Source organism: Geospiza fortis, unplaced genomic scaffold (assembly GCF_000277835.1).
Source record: "Geospiza fortis unplaced genomic scaffold, GeoFor_1.0 scaffold366, whole genome shotgun sequence".
Classification (NCBI taxonomy): Eukaryota; Metazoa; Chordata; class Aves; order Passeriformes; family Thraupidae; genus Geospiza; species Geospiza fortis.
In genome coordinates, this window is record NW_005054342.1 from 657,294 (window position 1) to 680,467 (window position 23,174).

The following is a 23,174-nucleotide window of genomic DNA, read 5'->3' on the forward strand; positions in this document are numbered from 1 at the left end:
CATTCCTGCATTTTAGGAGAGGAAAGATTTCTAGTTTATTTAAAGTCAAAGAGTTACTGTAAAGAAAAAAAGACTGTTATGTACTAAATAATGACAAAGGATACTGGTTTTCCTTGCTAAGTTATTGGCTTTTTTGCTTCTCAGATTTTTTCATATGTTTTAATTCTATTCCAAGTTCTGTCATTTAATACAGAGCAAGGAAAGATATACACTTTTAAAAGCCATGGTTGTGTTTGGGTTGTGGAAACTGGAGCTAAAGGTATAGCTTTGTGATGTGTGGGGGATGGAAGACTATTTCTTGTGTAAACAGAGAATGGGAAGTAAGGTAAAAATATCTTTTTTCTTTGCATAATAGCTTATTTGTGGAAACTAACTATCACGTGGAGTGTCACACAGAAATAGTCCCTCTAATATTAAATAAAAGCTTTATAGAATTATATGAAAAATCATTCCGTGCTCTTTGTTTTATCTCAATACTTAGGTGGTGACAAGAGCGATGATTTTTCCTGTTACAGTTTATAAGAAAATATTAAACTAATGACATAGCTACCTAGCTTTATGTGAGATTTTGTTTTCCCTTTTCCATCAAATAATTTATCTTTCAAAAACCAATTCTTATCATTATCACACTTTATAAAAAGTTTTTTTTCCATTAATTTTCTATTTGCCAGATATTTTTACAAGTAAAAATTCCTCAAATCTGTCCTCAGTAAAATCTTATTAATGAATAGACAGAGGGTCATATTTATGAGTGAATCAGAACTTGGCCCATTGCTGGTGTTACTTCTAAATGCCATTCAGCATAATTTTAAAGCAGCGTTTTACAAGTATGATAACGTGAGAGTATGTGGCTCTTGCATAGAGAGAATATGAATGAAAAATAAAACAATTAAACTTGTAATTGCCAGCAAAGTAGGAAAAACCCCTCTTTTTGTTTATGGTTTCACCAAAACAAAACTATCAAATGTAAATTTCTCACAGTTACATCCCTGATTCCTGTGAAAATGGAGATCATTCTGTGGGGTATAAAACACCTGCTATTACACACATACTGACATACACAAATTTTAAAAAACTTTGCTGCAGACCTCCCTTCCTTCAAATAAACCCAACTGAAAAACTATTCTCTCTTAAGACAGTGAAAATAATTAATCAAGTTAAACAAGGAAAGAGTAAAAATGATAAGAAGTTATATTTTTAGTCCTGTCATGGAGACTAACCTTCAGTTTAAAATGGCGGGTAAAAGCGGTGTGTCCCTTTGGCAACATTTTGTGTAACAAAGTTTTATATGAAAAGTTCCATATAAGACTAAGTCATCTTCCCCTACATCTAAAACCAGCCTTTCTATTTCTGAAAGATACACTTACCTATGAGACCACTGTTGCCACAAAGAGTACAATAGGGGCTAGACAGACCATGAATTCATTAAGGGAATGACAAAGAGCCTTGGTCTTCCATTTTCTTGAGGACAGCATGGTTTGCAGTCGCATGTCATGTAGCATAGACCCACACACACATCTAATTAGATATCTACGTAGACCAATCTTTGGGCTTGGCTCTTTAACCCCAAAGAACACAAGCAGTCTTTTTTGGTAGCTCACTTTTTAGCTCTCACTGACAGTACTTTTTTAGTCAGTCACCAGCCCTTGAACAGCCATCTGAATGATGAACATACAGGTGGAATATCGATGAGATGAAGCGCTCACATCTGATGTAGAAATTAGATAGATCATTTTTCATTTCTAAAGTGTTCTGCAAATATTAAAGGTCATTAAAGTGAAATAAAAATAAATTTGTCTTTATGGATTGCTACTTCTTTATGTTCCAGTCTCTCAAATAGCTTCATGTAGGCAGGCAATTTTGTTTAAGTACAGCTTGTTTGCTGACTTCTTGCAAGATTATAGATTTCAACAATGTGAAAATGTCAATACATATATCCCGCTTTTGCCGTGGAAATGATTTTTTTTTCAGTCAAAGCAATTATTTACTTTCTTTAACAGAAGTGTAAGACTGACTTTTACTGCTCATGAGTGAAGCTGTTGAATTATGCTACTTGCTTGGGTAAAACTGCTCCATGAAGAGAAAGACACATGAAGAACTCCTTGAGAGAGAATAGTTTCTTTCTGATAAGCACATGGATGCAGACGGAGGACACTGTACCAGATCACTTAAATCTCTACTCTTGTTGTCAGTGCAAAATGAAATATTGTGATAGAAATATTTCAATATTGACTCTTTTTTTTTCAACAATATATTTATTTAAGGAAGATGGGGGGAATTTTGTTACATTCCGCGTTGAACCTTTCATGATTTGATGTTATTTGTGGCTATACAGATTATGAAAATTCTCTCTTCAATGCCCATGATCTAAGTAAAATGTCCCATAAATAAAATAGAGACCCATAATACTCCTTCATACACTCCAATTTCAGTATTTCCAGGGCCAACAGAACTGTTAGTTTTATATAGGTTTGGTAGACATACAGGGATTAAATTTTCTTGCTCACTGTCATCTGTAAATAATAATTTGTAAAAGTGTCATAAATTTATTCTGCTATAAATGAGAAACAGAATATATACAGTTCGTAAATATAATGAAAGGGATAAAGTTCACTATCTGCATATAATTAAAGTCAATGTTATTTTTTTACTCCAGTATTTCCATCCCAAGGAAAGGAAATATTTTTTTTAGTTGGTACTTATAATTTGGAGCTGCTTTTTAAGGAGTATAGGAGGAGAGAGAAGGAGACAGGAGATTTTTTGGTAGGATGCATCACTTCGACTCTGCATAAACTCTGACTGTTATTCTAAACAGGAAACACTCAGATTTTTTTGTATGGCAAAATAATTTATTTCTCTGAGTGGCAGACACTCAAATTAGTACGAAAGGTTCGAGACAAACACTTGTGTTTCCTCCCCTAGTGAATGCTGACATTTTTTAATGGCAATGTCCAGCCATCTCTGTTCAACAGGGAGCACTTCAGTACCTCCTCTCCAGCACCAGCAGCCCTCAGCAGCTGCTCACTTCCTGTGTGCTGGGCTGCTCTCTGCTCCCTTCCCATGAGCAGAAGGAAAAGCACAGACACTGAACCTTAGAAATCACCCACTGGTTAGCCTATTATCACCCATGATGGACTAATCCTACAGTTAATTACATATAGTAAATTCTAGCTAAAATCTAGCTGTTTTGGATAGTTTATAATAGTTTTTTATGGCAAACTCTCCCTTGTCAGGAAGCCCTTAGGTTTTGCCAGTATAATTTCCTTGCCTTCCTGACTGTACTGTTCAACATCTTTCTTTTGCTTCGTTTCTTCATGTTTTACAGAACTGGCAGACCATAGAAATAGTTCAGATTAATCAAAGAAACTTAATGCATCTCTATGGCTTAAAAGAATGTTTAAGGCTCCAGCACTTTCCTTCTTAAGTTTAGGAAATGAAACCTTATATTTATTTTTCTTTAAAAGTTAGATGAAGTGCTTCTGTTTCTGACTCTTTTTTCACAGAGAGTTTTCTGTTTGTTTTTTACCTTTCTGAGTCGTCGTGAAATCTAGCCCTTAGGAGAGTAGCCTCTCTCACACAGTTTCTGAAATACACAGTATATTTTGTTTTAAAAATCTGACTTTATTATTGCTCCAGTAAGTAGAGATTTATCTCTACATTTTCAATTGAATAAAATGAGCTTAAAAAGCAACTCACTTCAATAGTTCTACCCCTGGAAGAGGGATAGAAAACCATAATGAGAATTTGTATTGCATATCTTCAATGGGGCTATGATAAAATTGTTTATTGTATGTCTGAGAAAGTACAGTAATGTGTGTAAGTCTTTTAAAAAGCTACTTTAATCCAATGTGCACTGTCCACAAAATGGTTTCTCTTTAAATTTTAACTTTTAACTCCTAAAAAAAGAAAAAAAAAAAAGCCTCTTGCTGATACACTTTTCCCCAAACTTTCCAAAATGGAACTTTTTATAGCTTTCATACTGTAATTAGCTCTTTGTAGATATGAATGATTCTTTGAGGAAATAAATGCATACCATTCTTGGGACTCATCAAGTATTTTTTTTCTCCTTCACCATTTCAAGTTCAAAAAATGTTTTGGAATCATGTACCACATAGTGCCTACTTCTGACCACATAGTACTTTGGTTTTCAAAGATTGTCACTTCTGAGACTACAATAAGAAAAAAGGGTTTCAACCCAGTCAGTAGACTGATCTAAAATCTGTTAAAACAGTAGAAACTCCCATTTCTGTGGACAGTTTTGAAACAAACCAGAAATGAATGTTTTTGTCTTTTAGAGTTTAATTTAAGTACAGGTACTTCCTGTCTCCTTTCCCTTTAATTTCAAGTTGTCTACACAGGTTTTATATGAAAAAGAGAGACAGAAATTGCTGGAACTATATTCAGCAGCTTTTGGCTTTTGAGTGAGTAAGCCTTTTACAAAAATACTCCAGAATAAAATATTGTTATTTAATGTTAATGCTTAGATATGAATTGTATATTGCTGATAGTGAAGGAAGTCAGGAATGTTATTGCACTCACTTCCATAGTTATCATGAGCAATATGGATACTACCACTGAGGAAAAGGACAGTGATCCAACCTTTTTCTCTCTAGTTTTCCTCTGGATACAAGTGATACTTGAACTCTATAACAGACTTAAACTGTTGCTACATGAAGCTGCTGTATAAACTCTTATACTTCATATTTTTATTACATCTCATTCAAATGATCTTTTGCACCTTGATTTTTAATTTGATAAGCCTTGACTAGCAGGAAGGTTTTTCTGTGTTTAAAGACATCTTCCTCCTCTTAACATGATTAAGTATGAGATATTTTGCCTTTGCCCTCTCCAAGTTGTGCTGGAAGCAGATGTTAATATTTTATACACAATTTTCCTTAACCCATAATTGGCAATAAAGACAAAATAATGTAATGTTTCAAGATTCCTCAGTATTAACTAATTAAAGCAGCAGCAGGCCTCGAGCATGGGACAATGGCAAACTTTCAGATGAATTAATTTTATGGAAGACCAGCTGAGTAATTGGACTCCAATTACAGGCTGTTTAGCTCCCTCATCACCTTCACATATAATTAAATTCAATTGGTTGATACAGCTTCTATTTTTATGAGGGCACTTACAAGCTTTTTGAACCCCACTGTGACTTTGGATCTAGGCCAATCAATTATTACTCATTTCTCTTTCAAATGGAAATTCTCTAGATTAGTCATATCTTCTATAATGCACTGCTGGCATTTAAAAGATCTGTCTGTAGCACATTGCAGCTGAGAAATGGCCGAAGAGAAATGTTTATGGATATTTTTGTTCTACAAACAATATATAGGATGCAACTGTATATTTGTTGTTGATTTTGATTAACAAAGATCACGTGTTTTTATGAACTGTCTTGAGAGATATGATGCTACATCTCTTGAGACATATGATGATACACAGTGCATCATTATATTTGCAAATGCCGTGCTTATTCATGTTACAAATAATTACTGAAATCGCTCATTAGATCTAAAATTGTCTTTATTGGCATGTAAAAAGTAAGTCATTATGTATAGCTAGCTGCAAATCCCTTAGTAGTCCTGTTTTCCTTCTTAATTCCTTTTCAAATTAAATTAAAACATTGTTACTAATTAAAACTAAAACCTAAAAAAAACCATAAATTACTGCTTATCCAGTGGAAAAATTATCTGCCCCGATCCATAGGTTGTTAAATAGTTTATCTAAATGAAAGAGAAAATATTTATATTTTGAGAATGCTTGAACTCTTTCTATCTTAAAGCACTTGGCTTTGAATTAGTCCATATTTTCAACTGCAAACAGAACATGAATTAATAAGTGTGCTTGTAGCATTTCACCCATAACTAGTCTATAAGGAGATTAAACAAATGACTAGAACTGATATGTCACACTTTTGCCTGTTCTTAGTATATTGCTTCCAGTGTATTTATTTCCAAAGAGAGCAATATATCATTGTTAATAAAACAAGAAGCAGGGAAGCAGTTGTGACATCAGTGATCTTTTCCAGCTTTACTGAGTGATCAATAAAGAAAAAGGCAGTGTCAAATGTGAAATATTACTTTTCTTTAGACCTTTCAGTTAGGGAAATATCAAACCTATTTCTTCAATCCTTAAACTCTTGAATTTGAATACAAGCCATTGATTAGCTATGTAAAAAATGACGTTGAGACATGCCAAATTACAACAAAGGCTCTGTGAAACTGTGTTACTACTGATTGACTAGCAAAATAGAACATTAATGATTAATGGCTTTGTAATAAATACCAGAGAAGTAGTGCTCACTATCTCCTCTTTTGGGGTTTCATTTCCCACAAGAGCAGAAAACTCACCTCTAAAAACAGCAGGGAGTTCTCCTCTTGGGCTTTTTTTTTTTCATATTCCTCCCACAGAATTCAGATAGTACACATTAGAAAGTGTTTGCTTCAGATCTTTACTGCTTAATTTTGATTTTTTTCCCTGATTGTTCTATAACTGAAAAAAGAAACCCATATTTTGAAAAAAACCCTTCACCTTTTGTACAGGCATATGATATACAGAGTGATGAAATACAATAAAAGGTTCCTGAGGAAAATATTTTTCATCGTTTTAAGTAAGCATGACCATCATATTAGATGTTATCAAAATATGCTCTTAATGCTAGTTGATTTTATTATTTTTGAGAAATCAAAGGTGGTAGACATGTTAAAATAATTTAAATCCAGATTTGTCTTTTGTTTCTTTTGCTTGCTTTTCTTTCTGAATATCTAAGGATCCACTCTAAAAGAAACTAAAGAGTTCATGAATCAAATCAGTATGTTGATTTTTCCTGTAAGAATAAAAATTTAATAACTACCACTATTAATGTTGTAAGTAAAGGTAGAAAACAAATTTTTCATTTATGCCTCCAGTTTCAGGAGCATCACAGATGCTCTCATTCAAATTAAACAGGCTCTGACAATATGTTTAATGCCCCCTGTCTAACATGTCTATCATCCATTAATCCAGTTGGTCCTCTTGATGTCACCACAAGTTCATTAATACTTTATTTCTGCTAAGAAAGACACAGCATTTATGCAATGAAGAGCATAACTAATAAGATAGTATGGACCATTGCACTTCTAGGAGAGAGAATAAAATTAGTAGTCCTGTCACAGACCTAATATCAACTCACTTGAGGTGACAGTCAGGAAAGAAAACTCTCTAGATATTATTTTTTTTCCAAAGGCTAGATGCTTTAAATCACAGAGTTCATTAGACTTAGTCATCATTGCATCGTTTTGCTTCATCAAGCCTCTTGTTCCACATGTGTTTTGAAACACTTTTTTCTCCCTAGGTGGGTTAACTGAGATCAGAATGCACAATTCGCATTTCTTGCAGAGACAAAGTCAGAATCGATTAAGTTTAGAAGACAAACTGCGCAGAGGGAAGGAGAGGAAAGACCTCATTCAGGGTATAATTTTACAGGATTTGTTATTCGTAAGTGAACAGCCACCTTTTCATGGATTTCTTTCTGAGTAATGACAAGAATTAAAAAGAGAGTAAGTTGGCTTACCAGTACAGTTATTCAGGAAATATAAGCAGGTATTAGAGGTTTAGTGAAAACACCACCAATACCATAAAGAGAAAAAAATAGCCCAGGAGAAGCATTTCCCACTATTTTTAAAGGTGAATTTTCTGCTCTTTTGGGAAATCAAACCTAAAATGTTCATGATCTGGCTCTGGCATGTATTGACCAAACCATAAGCTCATTAATTGTCCTCCTGCCAGCCAGAGTTTTTGTGTACCTTTTTTTCCCCTTTCTCTCCCTAACTTGTGATTGAGAGCATACTCCACATTTTGGGAAACACCTTTAAATATAAGACAAAAAAAGAAAATCAAATCAGAAAGGCAAATTCCTTGCCTCCACATTTGGTTTCTTTGGAGGTTAATCGACAGGCACGTTGTTCCTTTAATAGTATTGCTGATCTTAAATGCTGACTGCCATTCTGCACAGCTTTCAGCAATGCTAAATGAAGAAAACCTAAACAACAAGAGAAGATAATAAATACCCTAGTCTGTGTATTTAGAAGCACATAGCTTTCTGTTATGTAAATGAGAGGTACTTAGGTGTGAGGAGAAAACCCCATAATTGAATAGCTTTTAAGTTAAATCCCTGCAATACAGTGCGTTGGCAATGCAGTGTGCTGCATCTGTGGCTTCGGAGACACTTTTAACTCCAAATTGTTGATACCATCAGTGCTCCCCTCCAAAAACATTCCTCATATACAGTACAACAAAGAGCAGTGTGTGCCCATGGCCTGAGCTTAACAAAGTGCATTGAGAAGGACGGCTTCCTGGGCAGAAAAGCACATCAATAACACAGTGGGAAGTGGCACCAACAGAAGGTAAACACGGGTCAGTCAGGGAAAGCTTAGTAGGTGGTGGGGCACAGATCTTCACATACAATGAAGGGAATGACATCAGAGAGATTCATCTTTCTCTGTACTTGAATTCTCAGTTATTAACTAAGGCATAACATCATACAGGACAACAAAGGCGCAGAATCAGCCAGTTTTTGACTGCCTCACAGATGGCACTTAAATGTAGATTTCAGTGCTGCTGAGAGAATGACTGTGGCAATTGTGTTAGCTGAACTGTTCAGCTCAGGGAAAACAAAACAAAACAAAAAAAGTGATGCATTAATGTTCTGGTTAAGTAAATATTATTCAGACATGTAAGCCACTAGGCTTACCCAGTTTTCTGTCATTATTTATTAGGTACGTGTGAATGGTGTATAAGAGTTTCAAATTCCCAAGCATAATTTTTCTGTCAAGGACTGGCAAAAAAAAAAATAGTAGTTCCATGTACATAGCTGCTTATATTTTACAGCTGAGCAGGAAATATATTTTTTAATTTATTTTAGCTAGATTTAGCAAGAGATGAGTCTTCTTTACAAAAGAGGCTTTTCTTTTCCATGCTGCATTAAAGTGTATTCATCTGTAACTCTTTTTATCTCTGACCTTTTTCCTAATAGGGAAATTGTTAAGGAATAGGGAAGAATTTAAATGCCACTCATATCAGATACAAGGATGATTTTTTACAAGCTGCTTTGATTATGAAGAGTGTTTATTTATGGAACTGTTCACAGATTTTTAATGCACTATCTTGATTTTGATTAGAGCTTTATACTGCCATTTTAATTTTGCTCACAAAATTTAGACAAGAGATTCCTGTACATTAAACTTTTTGTATTTTTAAAAAGGTTTTGTAAATGCCACTGATTCTTCACTGCAGTGGTATCTAAGTTTTTTTGACTGTGCAACCATATAAAAAAAATATAAGCATGCGCTGCCAATATATGCACATTTGTGTTTTCTGTAGAAGTCGCATACATGTATTATTACACTAGCATATTATAGACATTATAAAACATGCATAAAATGAGATATTAAAAATAATGAGACAAAGATGAAATCTGCTCTTTTAAATATATATATATATTATTTAATAATGATGCCAAAAAAGTTCCTCCTGCACCCCAGTGGATTGTCTTGTGCACTCCATTGGGTGCACACACACCTCTTTGGAGAAAACATCCTTATTAACAATTTGCCATCTAATAATTATTGGATTATAAAAATCTAAAACTCACTGCAGAAGGAATACCTTAGAACAAAATATATAGCAGGTTTGTTAATTTTATCCAAACTTAAGGGTTTTTACACAATTTTTGAAGTACTAATTTAGTGGAACTTCCTGCAGACCCTAATTGACTTCCTAATTAGACCTTTGTCCAAATTAGATATCCATAACTGCAAAGGGCTGTGATTTTGCAGGAATGGAAGACTAACATGGAAGAAACTGTGAGGTACATGCTGGAAAATGTGTTACTTAATTCTCAGCTTTGTTATAGCTCCAGTAGTGTAGTAAAAACAGAAATCAAAGTAGATTTCCAGGCCCACATTGTAAATCTGAAATTAGACCACCTGCATAAGAAATTTTAGCTATCTAGAAAGTCAGTGAGTCAGTCTTTTGCTCAGACCAGCAGCATATGCTATTCCAAGTGCTTTCACTTATCAGAATAAATGAATTTGTTTATCCAAAAGGTTCAGGAAATTAACTAATTAATTTGATATGGATTTTCAGATGACCACAACCCAGTACTGACACTGGAGATCTGAGATATTTAATGAAGCAGACCAAAGGGTAGAAATCTGTTTGATGGAGGCTGTTACATTGTAGTGATGGCTTTTGCCAAGTGAGCAAAGTCCATGACTGTGTTTGAAAAAGAACTGCATTTATCAAAAGTAATCTTTAAAATGAGAATACAATCCTCTTGTTATTTATATTTTGTTTGCATATCTATTAAATATGTGTCCCTATTATTTGAACATACCAGCCATAAAGAGAGGGTGCAATGAGGAACCACCACAAAGAAAGTTTCTTGCTGGAATCAAGGGCCTGTGAGAACTGAGTTTTAAGTTCAGAGCCCCATAAAACGGATGTGTCAATTTGCTATGCCATGGAAATACTTTATTGCACTGATTTTTTTAAATTTTATTTTATTTTAAGTATTTTTATTTAAAATATTCACAGCTGAAGGAGATGAAAATGCTTAGAAGAAAAAAAGAACACAAAAAGGTCAGGAGGAGGAAATAATTTAAACACTTAATAGAAATTTCTGAATTTGGAAACCTACGTTGTTTATATAGTCAGTGGAATTTTCCTAGAGAGACTTGGAGTATCTAAAGGTTAGAAATCAATCTCTGGAGGCTATAAATAAAGACCCTAATTAAGGCACCCACATTGATGTTACTATCTCACATTATTCTTGCTCCTCTTTTAGGCTGACCATTGCAAGTACCTTTATAAAACCATTGATTTCTCATTTCTAAATAGCAGGATGATTTGAATATTTCATGGTTCATGGATGTTGAGAAAAGTGAGCCAAGGGTAAGGAAGATCTGGGATTACCAATACAATGCATTGCTTAAGGAAAGTTAATACAGCTAAAATAGTAATATCTTTCCTGAAGATATCTTCTGGGTTCTGATTACCTCCTCTGAGAATTTTATGAAAATATCTTTGTCAGTCATTATATTTCCATGCCTTCAAATCCAGAGGATAATTTAAAATTGAAAGTATTTTCTGTTATCTATTGGCTGAGAAATTATTTAAGAAGCAAAAAGTAGGCAAAAAAAGGTACTTTCCTGCATCTTAGAAGAAAAAAATTCCTACAAAAATTCAAGAAAAGATGAAAAGCTTTTATCTCAATGAGCTTCAATAATATCAGGTCTAATGGAACTAACATACCAATACCTGCAGTTTTTACTTGAAATGTCTATAGCAACAACCTGTAGGATACATTGATTTAACAAGGGCATAAAATGGAGACATGGGATTACCATCTCCATGAGATTCTGCATGAACTGCAATCAATCAGCAATAACAGGTCAAAGCTGCAGCATGTTCTCTTTGTCTATGCAGAGATATACTTCTGTTGCTGTCACCTTAAACCTCTCTTCTCCATCTATGGATTTATTTCATCCTTATATTTCATCAAGTCATTGTCAGCATAAGGTTTCTGCAGAATGGAGACTGCATTTTATAACTAGAAATCTGGATGCAGCCCTGAGGGCTGAATAGGGCCCCTGGATTTTCTTGTGATATAGTCAAAGAAGAAAAAAAAAGAAAAGTACAACTTGCTTTCTTAAAGGTTAAACTGTAAGTTTCCATAGACAATTTCACATATAGATGGGGACATTTAAGAATCTAATGACTTTACAGGACACAGAAGTGACTGTGGGAAACCCAGATGCCATCTCCAGTTTCCATGCAGAAGCTCAGCCACTGTTACAAGCATGACCACGTTTCTGTCTCCTCAGTGAAGCACCTGGTATCAGTGGTACAAGGTCAATCCTGTTTATCAAGGAAACCATGCAATGTCCATGCAAAGGTAGAAAAAAGTCCCGCTGGCAACATAAAATTCTGTTAAATGATATCTTATTTGTAGTAAGTGGAAGGTATGATTTTATGGACAAACTAACAACTTTGCCAAAGCAAAGAATGAGAAAAAAGATGTTAATAGATTTTTTTCATGTATCAACAAAAGAATAAAAAGTTGTCCAGAAAAGTGTAAACCAGTTGAAGAAAAATGCTGGATTTTTTTTATTTTATTTTCCCCACCTTTTTTCCTCTCTTCCTTTCCCAACTCCACCGCAGGAACTTGCTCACGATAAGATTGCTCAGACACTTTTAAAAGAAATATTTTTTTATTTATCAGTTTAGATAAAACATTGCAAAAAAGTGGATTTAAAAACATCAAATACCCTTTTAAAATCTAATCTCACCTCTTATTTGGCTGCAAAGCTTTCATTTTGACTTGTGGAAACAGGCAGCAAAGTCTGCTTGATGACAGAAAGTTATTGAGAATAGTTAAATCTAAATGTGGCTGTAAATGCTTTTGCAAAGATCAGACAGCACTGAATAAGGAAGTCATCAAACGAAGAGGTGAAAAATTTGTAAATGAAATTACTTTCACATGAAGTAATAAATAAAAATAATACTAACAATACATATATTGTTAGAATAGGAGACTCTAAATTACTTCTAATTGCAAAGAAGTTGTACGAGTCATTTTAGATCTCTGAAGCTGTCAGCAACGGTCAGAAAAAGACCTTGTAGAAATGTCAGAAGAACGGCAAGTATGATCAGCTATTTGAGGGAAGGCTAAAGAGATTAAAATTTTTTTTTAGAAAAGAACATTTGACAAAAGGAAGCAATGCATTAATAGTTTCTTTAAAAAATATTAATTTGATGAAGAACTGAAATCTGGAACTCATTGGCACAAAGTGACCCAAGGGATGTTAAGTATCAGCAGGTGTGGGCAGTGCAGTATGAGTAGAGAGAGCCAATTGTCTGTACATTAAAATGGTGTGATCCATACTCAATGTTCAGTAAAATATCCAAGTATGCTGCATACCAGGGACTGAAAGGCGTAGTCATTCTATAATTTCCCTCTCTGCTTTTCTTTCTTCCTTAATTCTTTTCTTGGTTGTTTAGTATTTGGGGTCTTCCCTTCCCTTCCCTTCCCTTCCCTTCCCTTCCCTTCCCTTCCCTTCCCTTCCCCTCCCTTCTCTTCATCTCTCTTACTGATCATTAACATCAGAGATAAGATGCTTGCATGGCCCCTCTTGTCATGGATCAGGGCTTGGTCCTTGTTCTGATCAAGAATGTCTGTTCTTATCCTGTTCAGATTTTTGTGCATAGCATTTTCAATTTCTAAAAAAAAATATAAAATTTAAAAAATCAGAAAGAAATCAGAAAAGTATATGTAAAATACACTTTTTTTTTTCCTGCACCATTTCAGTGTTAACTGCCTCTGGTATGCTTACAAAAATACTTAAGATTGACTCATCATTTTCTATTTTTTGTTCAAACTTTTCTACTCAGACTAATTTCATAATCACTTTGATGTATAAATACAGATGCATGCACTTTGTTCATAATGGATATGCATATGAACTGTATTTATGGAATATATGACTGTGTGCATGCAAAATAGGTTTGATTTTACTGTTAGTGAAATATCTTTAAAATTGATAAATATGGCAAAAAACCCTGCATAGATATCACAGTTAGTCAAAATAAACCTGTAACATCTCTAAACAAACTCAATTTGAAAGGTGTTTACTAGAAAATTAGACTCATGTTTATGAATAAGAATTAAGATGAGCTATAAATTAATATTTAATGCTAAAAAAAAGAAAAATCCGTGTGCCATTAATTGCATTACATTTTCAGTTTAGACTTGCTGATAGTTTGCATTAAAGATTTCTAAAACTCCTCTTTTATGGAGCTCAAAAACAAGCCAGAAATTCTCTGGATTCATCACAGCTTATCATGTTACAATTCCTTTCTGGACTCTGAAACATGGTTTGACTCTAGTATTTGGTGTTAACATTTCAAATTTAGTGTTTTGGAAAAGTCCAGACTAGTTTTATCTTCCAGTACAACGGTGTATTTGCCTCTGAATCTTTCAGAATTACCACTCTCTCCAACACTGGTTCATTTCAAAGAATGTAATTTTCAAAATGCTAATGTATTAATATTGCAGCTTTTCAGGAAGTGCTTTCCTTTAGAATGATATTTCTGGGGCTCCTACAGTATTTTATTGCAGTAATTGCAGGTTAAGCCTGTGAGAGGAGGAGGGGAGTACCCTATAGAGAGATAACATTTCACTAATAAAGAAAAAATACTACAATATCTTTTCACAAAAAAACTTTACCACAGGTGCATTTTCTGTAAGAGAACATATACTTCCAAATTAGAACCATACTATTTTCTTGCATCCATAAAATTATACTTGTTAGTCTTGGCATCTATGACCCTAAAGAAAATATGCTTCTCAGAAATACTATAGAGTAGCTAGTGGTTCTGGAAAAATAAAACATCAAGGGAACTTTCAACTTAATATATATTGGCACCTCATGACATTTTAGGCAGTACTGCTTATTCAAGGAGGTAAGGAGATTTTGAAAGACCATTTAGCAAAAATCAGACTGGTAGTGGATTTATAAACACAGTATGTTATAACTGTCTGACAGATAGATAGAAATAATGTCCCATTTGCCATCAAAGTTGCTCCAAGAAAGAGAAAAGGAACAATTCTGTCTGGGCATGGTCATTTTAATTTTGACAAATTCTCAGAGCTCATCAGATTGCCAAATGACACTGAGAAAGAGCAGATACACCCCTTTCCTACCCCTTCTTTCCCTTCTTGGTTCCTTAACATATTGGACCTTTTCCATCAGTCAATTACCCTGCAGAACATTGTTGTCCTTGGCAATACTCTCAAAGGGAAGAATTAAACAACTTGGGTTGAGAAGCACATTGTACTGCAAAAATCAGACTTCCATGAAGTTTTTGCCTTTCAATATTTAGGGTGCTCAGACACCACTGGATATTGACCTCAGCCATTTCATTCACTAATAAGAGGATATGGAGTCTGAACTAGCTGGACAGACATCTGTTGCAGAATCAATTTGGAATTCTTTTTACATATTAAGCAGTACAAGAGAAATAAAACCAATCAGTGTTGGGATCTAAAAGCTGAAATAACTACAAATGGGCTCTGTCTTTTCTTTACTAGCTAAGTTTATCTAATATGCTCCTTTTTACTTTCTATTCTTTGCATTTTGATTGTCATGGAGATGACTAAACTGTCAACTGGAATGAAGAAGTAGTATTAATATTTTACCAGATATTGAATTATCGGTTAGTAAATCAAAATGCATTTTCATTAGTAGAGATATTTCACCAAAGCAACATAATTTAGGGAAAAGCCCAAAGTTCATGGATTTTTTTTTTCCAATTCTTTTTTCCTGGAAGACAAGTCAATTTGTTTCAGTTCATTTTATTTTGTTTTGTAAGCATTAATTTCCCACTGCTTTTACAGAAATGGGCAAAGAATTATCTTGGAAACATATTTAGAGACAAATATTATAACATATTTTGCTACACTTTTTTTTCAGGTTTTACATATCTATAAAGAGCAACTGCATTTAATAGTATTAGAAAATCCGTGTATTAAGAGCTACATTTCCACAGACATTGTCGCACAGTTGATTTTATGCCTAGGGTTAATAATTTTGTAACAATTTTACAACAATCAATTTACAATCACTGTTTACCAGAACTCTTATTCTTAAGTCCCCTCAAAGTTTGACTTTTAATCACAAGGATTCAGACACAAAGAATTTAGGTCAGAGTTGAAACCTGGAAGGATCTGTAAGTTCAGAACAGATTTTCATGAGACAGTCTCCTCTAGTTGTGCCAAAATTCCTCTCCCAGCAGCAGATTGATTATGCCCTGCTGAATAAGAGTGTCTCTTTTTATTGTCAGGTCCATGAAAAGCAGCAGCAACATTTTAAAACCAGGGGGAAAAAGGACAAAAAAGAGGAAAAACAGAAGAAAAAGTCTCAGTTAGACTTCACATCCAGTACTTCCAATACTTTTGCTTTTCTTTGATCATGCACTATATAATTAAGTTATTTTTATTTACTCTTGTGGATTATTTTAAAAGAATAAATGTGAAGGCATAGTAGGAATAGCTGCTAACAATTAAAAATCCAGGTTAAAATGCATTAATCTCTAGAATTGTAGCACCAAGTGAAGCACATCTTCATTTTGCCTTGGTAACATTAGAAACAAGTGCATGTAAAGGAAGATTTCCAAACTATGAAAAAGAAAAATAATAAAATAGAGAATTTGAAGAGGATCACTGAAATTACTTCTGTATTGAGTTGTGTAGGCAGTGGCATACTTCAAGACATTTAAAAATCGCTGTTTATTTAACTATATTGTATTGTGGGGTTTTTTGGTCAGTAACTTCAATCTGGTTGTCAGTTTGGGAGGTTTTGTTTGTTTTTGGTTTTTTCCTTCCAAGGAAGCAAAATATCTTTTTGAATTATGCACTCATTTATATTCAGAGGCTCACTTTTCTGGATGGTTAGACCAAAATTATTCAGTGGCCCTTCTCAGAAGTTTGATCTGGAGAGTTCTGCTCAAATTTTGTCTTGTATGAAAGACAAGAAAGAAGATAAATGGGGAGAGATTTGGTAAAGCAATATTGGTAATTTTTTTTTTACAGTAATGTGTAGAATACTGCTAACTTTTGCCTTAAATAACTGAGGACAAATATTTAAAATAAGTGTCATACATATTTTTCTTTTTTAAACCAAAATGGCTGCTATAATTAGAAAAAAATACAAATATAATAGGCAATGGAACAAAAAAGAGGGTCTAATTTGCTGAAGGATAGTCAGACAGCATGTTTTCTACTTGACTACAGAATATGCTTACTGTAAATCAGGAGCAATGTCCTATGTGATATGATCTCCATTTAATACATTTTTTCTGATGTCATGCCTGTGCTATTACACTGAGCAAGCCATGTTGGTCTGGAAATCTATAATTGCAAAAAAAGCCATAGGAAGGCAAGGTCATGGTCAATGTTAGAGTGCAGTTACATTTCTGAAAAAGTATTGGTTTTCTTTTAATTTTCCCAACAGTTTGATTCCACTCCTTTATTAATTTTTATTCTAGTATTGTCACTTGTGAAAAGGTTCTTTACTCCAATCTGTGTTAGGATACAGCTGAAAAGATTGGATCAAATTCACTCCTGAGGCAACTCTGTTAATTTCAAAGGAGATAAATTGCAAGTGAGTTTCTCTAATGAAGATTTGCTCAACATCAGTTAACAAAAATAAAATATTTCCACAATTATAGGTCCTGGTAAAAAGCTATTTGAATGATATAGAAAAATTGTAACATATTTGAAAGAACAAACACATATAAGTAACATATGCACACATCCTTTCCAATGCCCTTATACTCTTTAATTTTTGCTTTCACTAATTGACATCTGAATTTAGGATTACTCTTGAAGCTTGAAGGTATGTTTCTCATTACTCAGGGTAAGAGCACTGGTCCATGAACTTCTCTATACTTAATTACTCCTTGCTTTTTTTCCTGTTTTGGCTTGTGATAACCGGGCACAGTATGGGAGAAAGCAAGGTCAAGCATTGTCCATCACAGCCTGTGTGGACCAGACCATCCCACTCTGAGGGGAGAAGAGACATTGCCTTCAGGACCAGAGAAAAGGCACCCTCATCCATTTTTTGTATCAGTACACATGTGATATTTATGGCCATGAAGCAACAACACTGGGTAGAAGCCTGCTCATAATTGGCAAAGGTCAATTTAGCGCTGCCATGATACCTAAAATTATTTTTCAAAAAATATTCTCCCATGTTCACTGATGGAGGTTGTGAAAACTCCCTTAGGCTTTCCAGTTTGCCTTCTTTTTTCTTTCTTTTTACAGAATTTTGATGGTCTAATAGCAAAGTTTGAGCTCACAGGTCCTTATTTGGCTTTCTGAGAGTGATTGCCCTTTGTTTAAAATGGAGTCTTAATTGATGATAGAATATATACCTACGATATGTTCTCAGTCTGTTCGCACATAACAGTGTGTATGTCCTGGAGAAATGTAAATGACAGAACCTCTGTTTCAGTAAAGTAATTACTGTCTTCACAGAGATTGGTAAATGTAAAACCCCGTACAAATGATAATAGTTATTGCTACTATTATTTGCTTCCAAAGCACATGTCCTTGGAGAAAAAGACGTACTGCGTGTTCAGATTAAGAAGAAAGAAGTAAAATTTCCTTTTACTTTTCTCTTGACTATCTGAAATTCAGACCTGCATTAGTAGATATTTGCTGATTTTTTACGTGTTGGTTAAAAGGGGAAGATGGACAAAAATATGGGTGGAATTAAGATTCTACTTCTTGACTGATGTAACTGAGATAGTTTTGATCAACAAATCCCTGTATTCACTTTAAAAGAAATGAGAGGAGAAAAATATTGTCTCAGAAAAGTACCACCTTCTCTCAGTTGATCAGAAACTTAGATTGTTCGTGGACTTTTTTTAAGAAATTTTGTTTGCTGTTTAAAAAAAGTGTGAGCATTGGTAAACACCTGTAATCCTTTCTCTTTTCTTCTGTACATTTTTGTAGTTGTTTTGATCATCTAATAGTTTTTCTAAATTAGTTATGTAGTGGTGAATGGAAATGCAGATAGGTACTGTATTTCAGGATTATATTTCTACTGTAGTAGTAGAAACAATTAATCCCTCTCAGATCTGGTCAATGAGGTACAGAGCTTTATTAAAAATTGCTGCCATCGTGTACCAACTGGCTTTCCCTCTCTTTGTTATGTTGTTGCCTCTAATTTTGTGACATTGATTTCAGCAATGCATGGGCCTTTTCACAGAATCATACAACCACAAATTGGTAAAGGTCCTTAAGATCATCAAGTCCAAGTGTAAACATTACATTGCCAAGTTCAGCACTGAACAATGTCCCTAGTTTTAATTTCATTTGTCCCATTACCCCTCCTCGAGAGGCATACCTCCTAGAAGAGTCATCACACAATCACAGAATAAGGTGAATTGGACGGGACCCAAAGGATCATTGAGTCCAGCCCCTGGCCCAGCTCAGAACTGTCCCAAGATTCACACCATACACACCCGAGAGCATTGTCCAAATGTTTCTTGAGCTCTGTCAGGCTGGTGCTGCTACCACTTCTCTGGGAAGCCTCTTCCAGTGCATAGCCACCCTCTGGGTGAAGAACCTGTTTCTAATACCTAAAGTAAACTCCCCTGACACAATTTCAGAACATTCCCTCACTGTTCCTGTCACTGATCACCATGGAGAAGAGATCAGTGCCTGCCCCCCCTCTGACCCTTTCAAGGAAGTTGCAGACTGCAATGAGGTCTCACCTCAGTCTCCTCCAGGCTGAATAGACCGAGTGACCTCAGCTGCTCCTCATACAGCTTCCGCTCAAGGCCCTTCACAATCTTCATTGCCCTCCTCTGGACACCCTCTGGTAGTTTAATAGCTCTCTGCTATTGTGGTACCCAAAACTGCGCACAGTATTCAAGGTGAGGCTGCCCCAGAGCAGAGCAGAGCAGGACAAACCCTTCTCTTGCCTGGCTGGAGATGCTGAGCCTGATGCACCCCAGAACACACTTGGCTCTCCTGGCTGCCAGGGCACTGCTGGCTCATAACTTTTGCACTATTGTCACATGCACGGAACAATGATATCAAAGCTGCTGTTAAAGTTGCAGTTTTATGGAAGTAAAACTAGCATTAGCAATATTTTCATAATTAAAATATGCTGAATCTTTTAATCTTGCATATCATCTATGAATTAATATTTAAGTGCCTCACTGGAGAAAGTATTGCACTAGTTTTATATTGATAGCACTGGCGACCTCTCTCCTTTTAATAATAAAGATGATTAAAGAGATATGTAAAAACTGCCGTAGATATTCTGTAAAATTTAATCAAATTTGACACAAAAACCCTATTGCTCTACTGAATAAAATGAAAATATAGATATGATGGTTTCAGCATGATCATGACATGGAGTTTTGTGACTCTCTCACCCCAAATAAAAAGCTGTCAAATGTTTTTCTGTGTCTGGATAAGTCTCAGGCACAGATGAGAACAAGCTGGCCAAGTCTCGTACAATTCAGATTTAAATGATTAATGTGGGATGTGGAAAGCAACAGGAGGCTTTGGATGGGGTTATATCATCTCCTCTGCTTTGAGTGTATGTGCCTGGTTTTTGTTCATGAAGTTCTCAACATAGGGATCTGATTAGATTTGCAGTTTCTTCTAGATGATCAAACAGTGCAATAGTACTAAGCCTTCTTGCTCCACCTGCATCTGGTTAAGAGCTTGTGTGATTTCCTCTATGAGCAGGGTCCTTCTCTGGTGACTTAAAATTTTATTACCATAATGGTGGAATACAGCAAAAATAGAAGGACACCTTAAATTCATGCTGAGGATATAAGTGACAGAATACGACTGCCCATTAAATAGAAATGAGGAATTTATGGTGAGAAAAATGATGTTTGTATATAAGGATGTATGCATTGATGGCCATTTGACTTGAATTCTGAGGTCAGTTTTGGCTCTAAAAAAAAAGTCCAGCTAACTTGGCAATGATCCATATGGGACACATTCTTTCAATGTGCAACCAAACCAAAGATAGAAGTACAGTCTGGAGTTCAAGAATATTTGTATCTGGATCGCCCTGAAATAACCAGATATTTTACTTTTCAGTTTTGCAAAATAAGGATTGCAACACGTGTTTATAATCTAATGCACTTAATGCACTTGTACTGATTTTGGCTGGGATAGGGTTAATTTTTTGCTAGGAACTTTTATGTCTATATGCTTTGAATTTGTGATGAAGAGTGTTGATAACACAGGGATGCTTTAGATGTTGCTGAGTGGCACTAACACAGAGTCAAGAGCTTTTCTGCCTCTCACTCCACTCCACCAGTGAGCAGGCTGGGGGTGCACAAGGATTTGGGCAGTAGCACAGCTGGGACAGCCAACACCAAATGGCCAAAGGATGTTGTTCTTCGTCCCCTGACATATGGCATCATGCTCAGCATGTAATACAGAGGAAAGAATAGGTTAAGGGGAACATTTAGAATGATGACATTTGTCTTCCCCAGTCACCACTACGTGTAGTGGATTTCCTGGAGGTGGCTGAACCTTTGGGTCCATAGGAAGTGACAAAGGAATTCCCTTTTTTGCTTTGCCTGTAGCTGTCTGCAAAATCAGGTTTTGCTTTACCTATAAAACTCTATTTTAACCCACGAGTTTTCTTACTTGTACACTTCTGATTCTCTTCCCATCCTAGCAATGGGGAGTGAGAAGTGAGAAGTTCTGTGGGGCTCAGCTGCTGACTGGGGTTAAAAAATGACTGAACAGTACTCTATGTAGGATAGTAAATGTGTCACTTCTCTGGCTTTTAAAGTGTATTCACACTGTATTTTTTAACCCATACTAAATTATCAATAGTAAATACAGCAGAATAAAATAAGGTCACCTATTTTTAATTTCATTTGCTTTTAGATCTGAATGAAATTATTCTGTTTCCACAATATTGTCTTCCTCCTGTTCCCTTTGCCTGTGTTTAATATCTGCTTAGTATGGGAAAATGAGAGAGTTCTAAATAATACCTACACATCTGATATCGACAGATGAATCTACCCTTGAGTCAGGGGGACAAGGCAGAGGTACATCCTTCAAATAGTGCAAACCACCAGCAAATTTAGGCAAATCTTGCCCCAACATCATAAGTTTTACATTATATAAACACAACCTTAAGAAAATAGATGATCCTTAAAGTGGAGTTAATTGAATTCACAAATGTGCCTTAGAAGATATCCCTTGTATACAGAGTACGGCTTCTTTTATACTTTTTCTTTGCACTAATAGATGTTGATTTTATTTCTGTGGAGTTTCCACATCTCAAGTAAGTAATATGTCTATTTTGCATAGTCTGAAGTCCAGTGATTGTGTCCTTTGACTAGAGATTACCTAAAATACAGATTGTTTCAGTTGTTCAGTCTCTGTATCATAGCTAAACCATGATTGATCTTTTCTACTTATCTACTCTTTTGTCCATTTTTAAAGTATAAAACCTGTTCCAGCTGCAGTTTTGGAGCATCCCAACACCTGGAGTTAGCTGTGCACCCTTTGAAAATTATGTTACCTCAAATGCTTACTCTGCGCTGTTCATTCATTGTACAGGGAGTGGGTATGGATCTTCTATACCTGAGACAGCTCAGCACAGAAAATGCAGGCACACAGAGAAATTTCAAACACCTGGAAATATACAATATGAGGGCAACCTCATATCTATGTATGTTACAACCATATGTAACTTATATTTCATTCTTCTTTTGGATATGGCCTTATATAAATTGTATTTACTTTAGTCACCAGTTTAATACAATTTCAAGCTTATCATATTTCATGTTGTTAGTTTCAGTTCTGTGTTCTTCTTATTGACAGCTGTGATGTTAAAATTATGTTGGGATTATTTAATTTCCTCTTTTAAGGTAATATTTAAGACTTTTCAAGGGGTTATTTTTTATTTTTATTGATCATTTCATACAGAAGGCAAAACCAAACTTTTCTGCTTGGTAGGGCATAAAAATTGGGTCATTTTGCCCTTTTCCCCACTGATTATCAGTGGTACAGCCACTAAGTCAGTTGCAGGATGCTACCCTAGCACTAAAAATTGCAATTTGGCAAAAAGAAAGAGTTAAGCATTGAAAGCTTTTGTAAGAATTGCCTTGGATAACAAAGTGCCTTGCTTTGGAAGTTTTGACTAACTAAGCAGCAATATAATTATGTGGTCCTTAGAGGAAGTATCAGAAGCAAATGAATGCAGAAGTTTTAAGCTGCTTTTTTGGTTTAGTTTCAGATGGTTTTTATAATTTTATTTTTTTTTTTTTTTGCAGAGAACAAACATTTGAGAACTGGCTGCATATTTATTTGATTTAAAGAATAATGTGCATCATGTATCAGGTACTGGGAAAAAGAAATGTGTTGCAGTTGGAAATATGAGTCTGTTAATTCACATAAGTATTGCTACTTCGATGGAGGGTTTTCTTTATGTTGGATAGAAAATGGTTTTGCTTTCATAATTTCTTGACAAGGAGTCTAATTGTAATTGTTGTCAGATGAGTGGTCTCAGGTGAGTTGAAAATAGGCAGCCTTCAAGCAACACATTTAATAATCTGACCTTCTCATT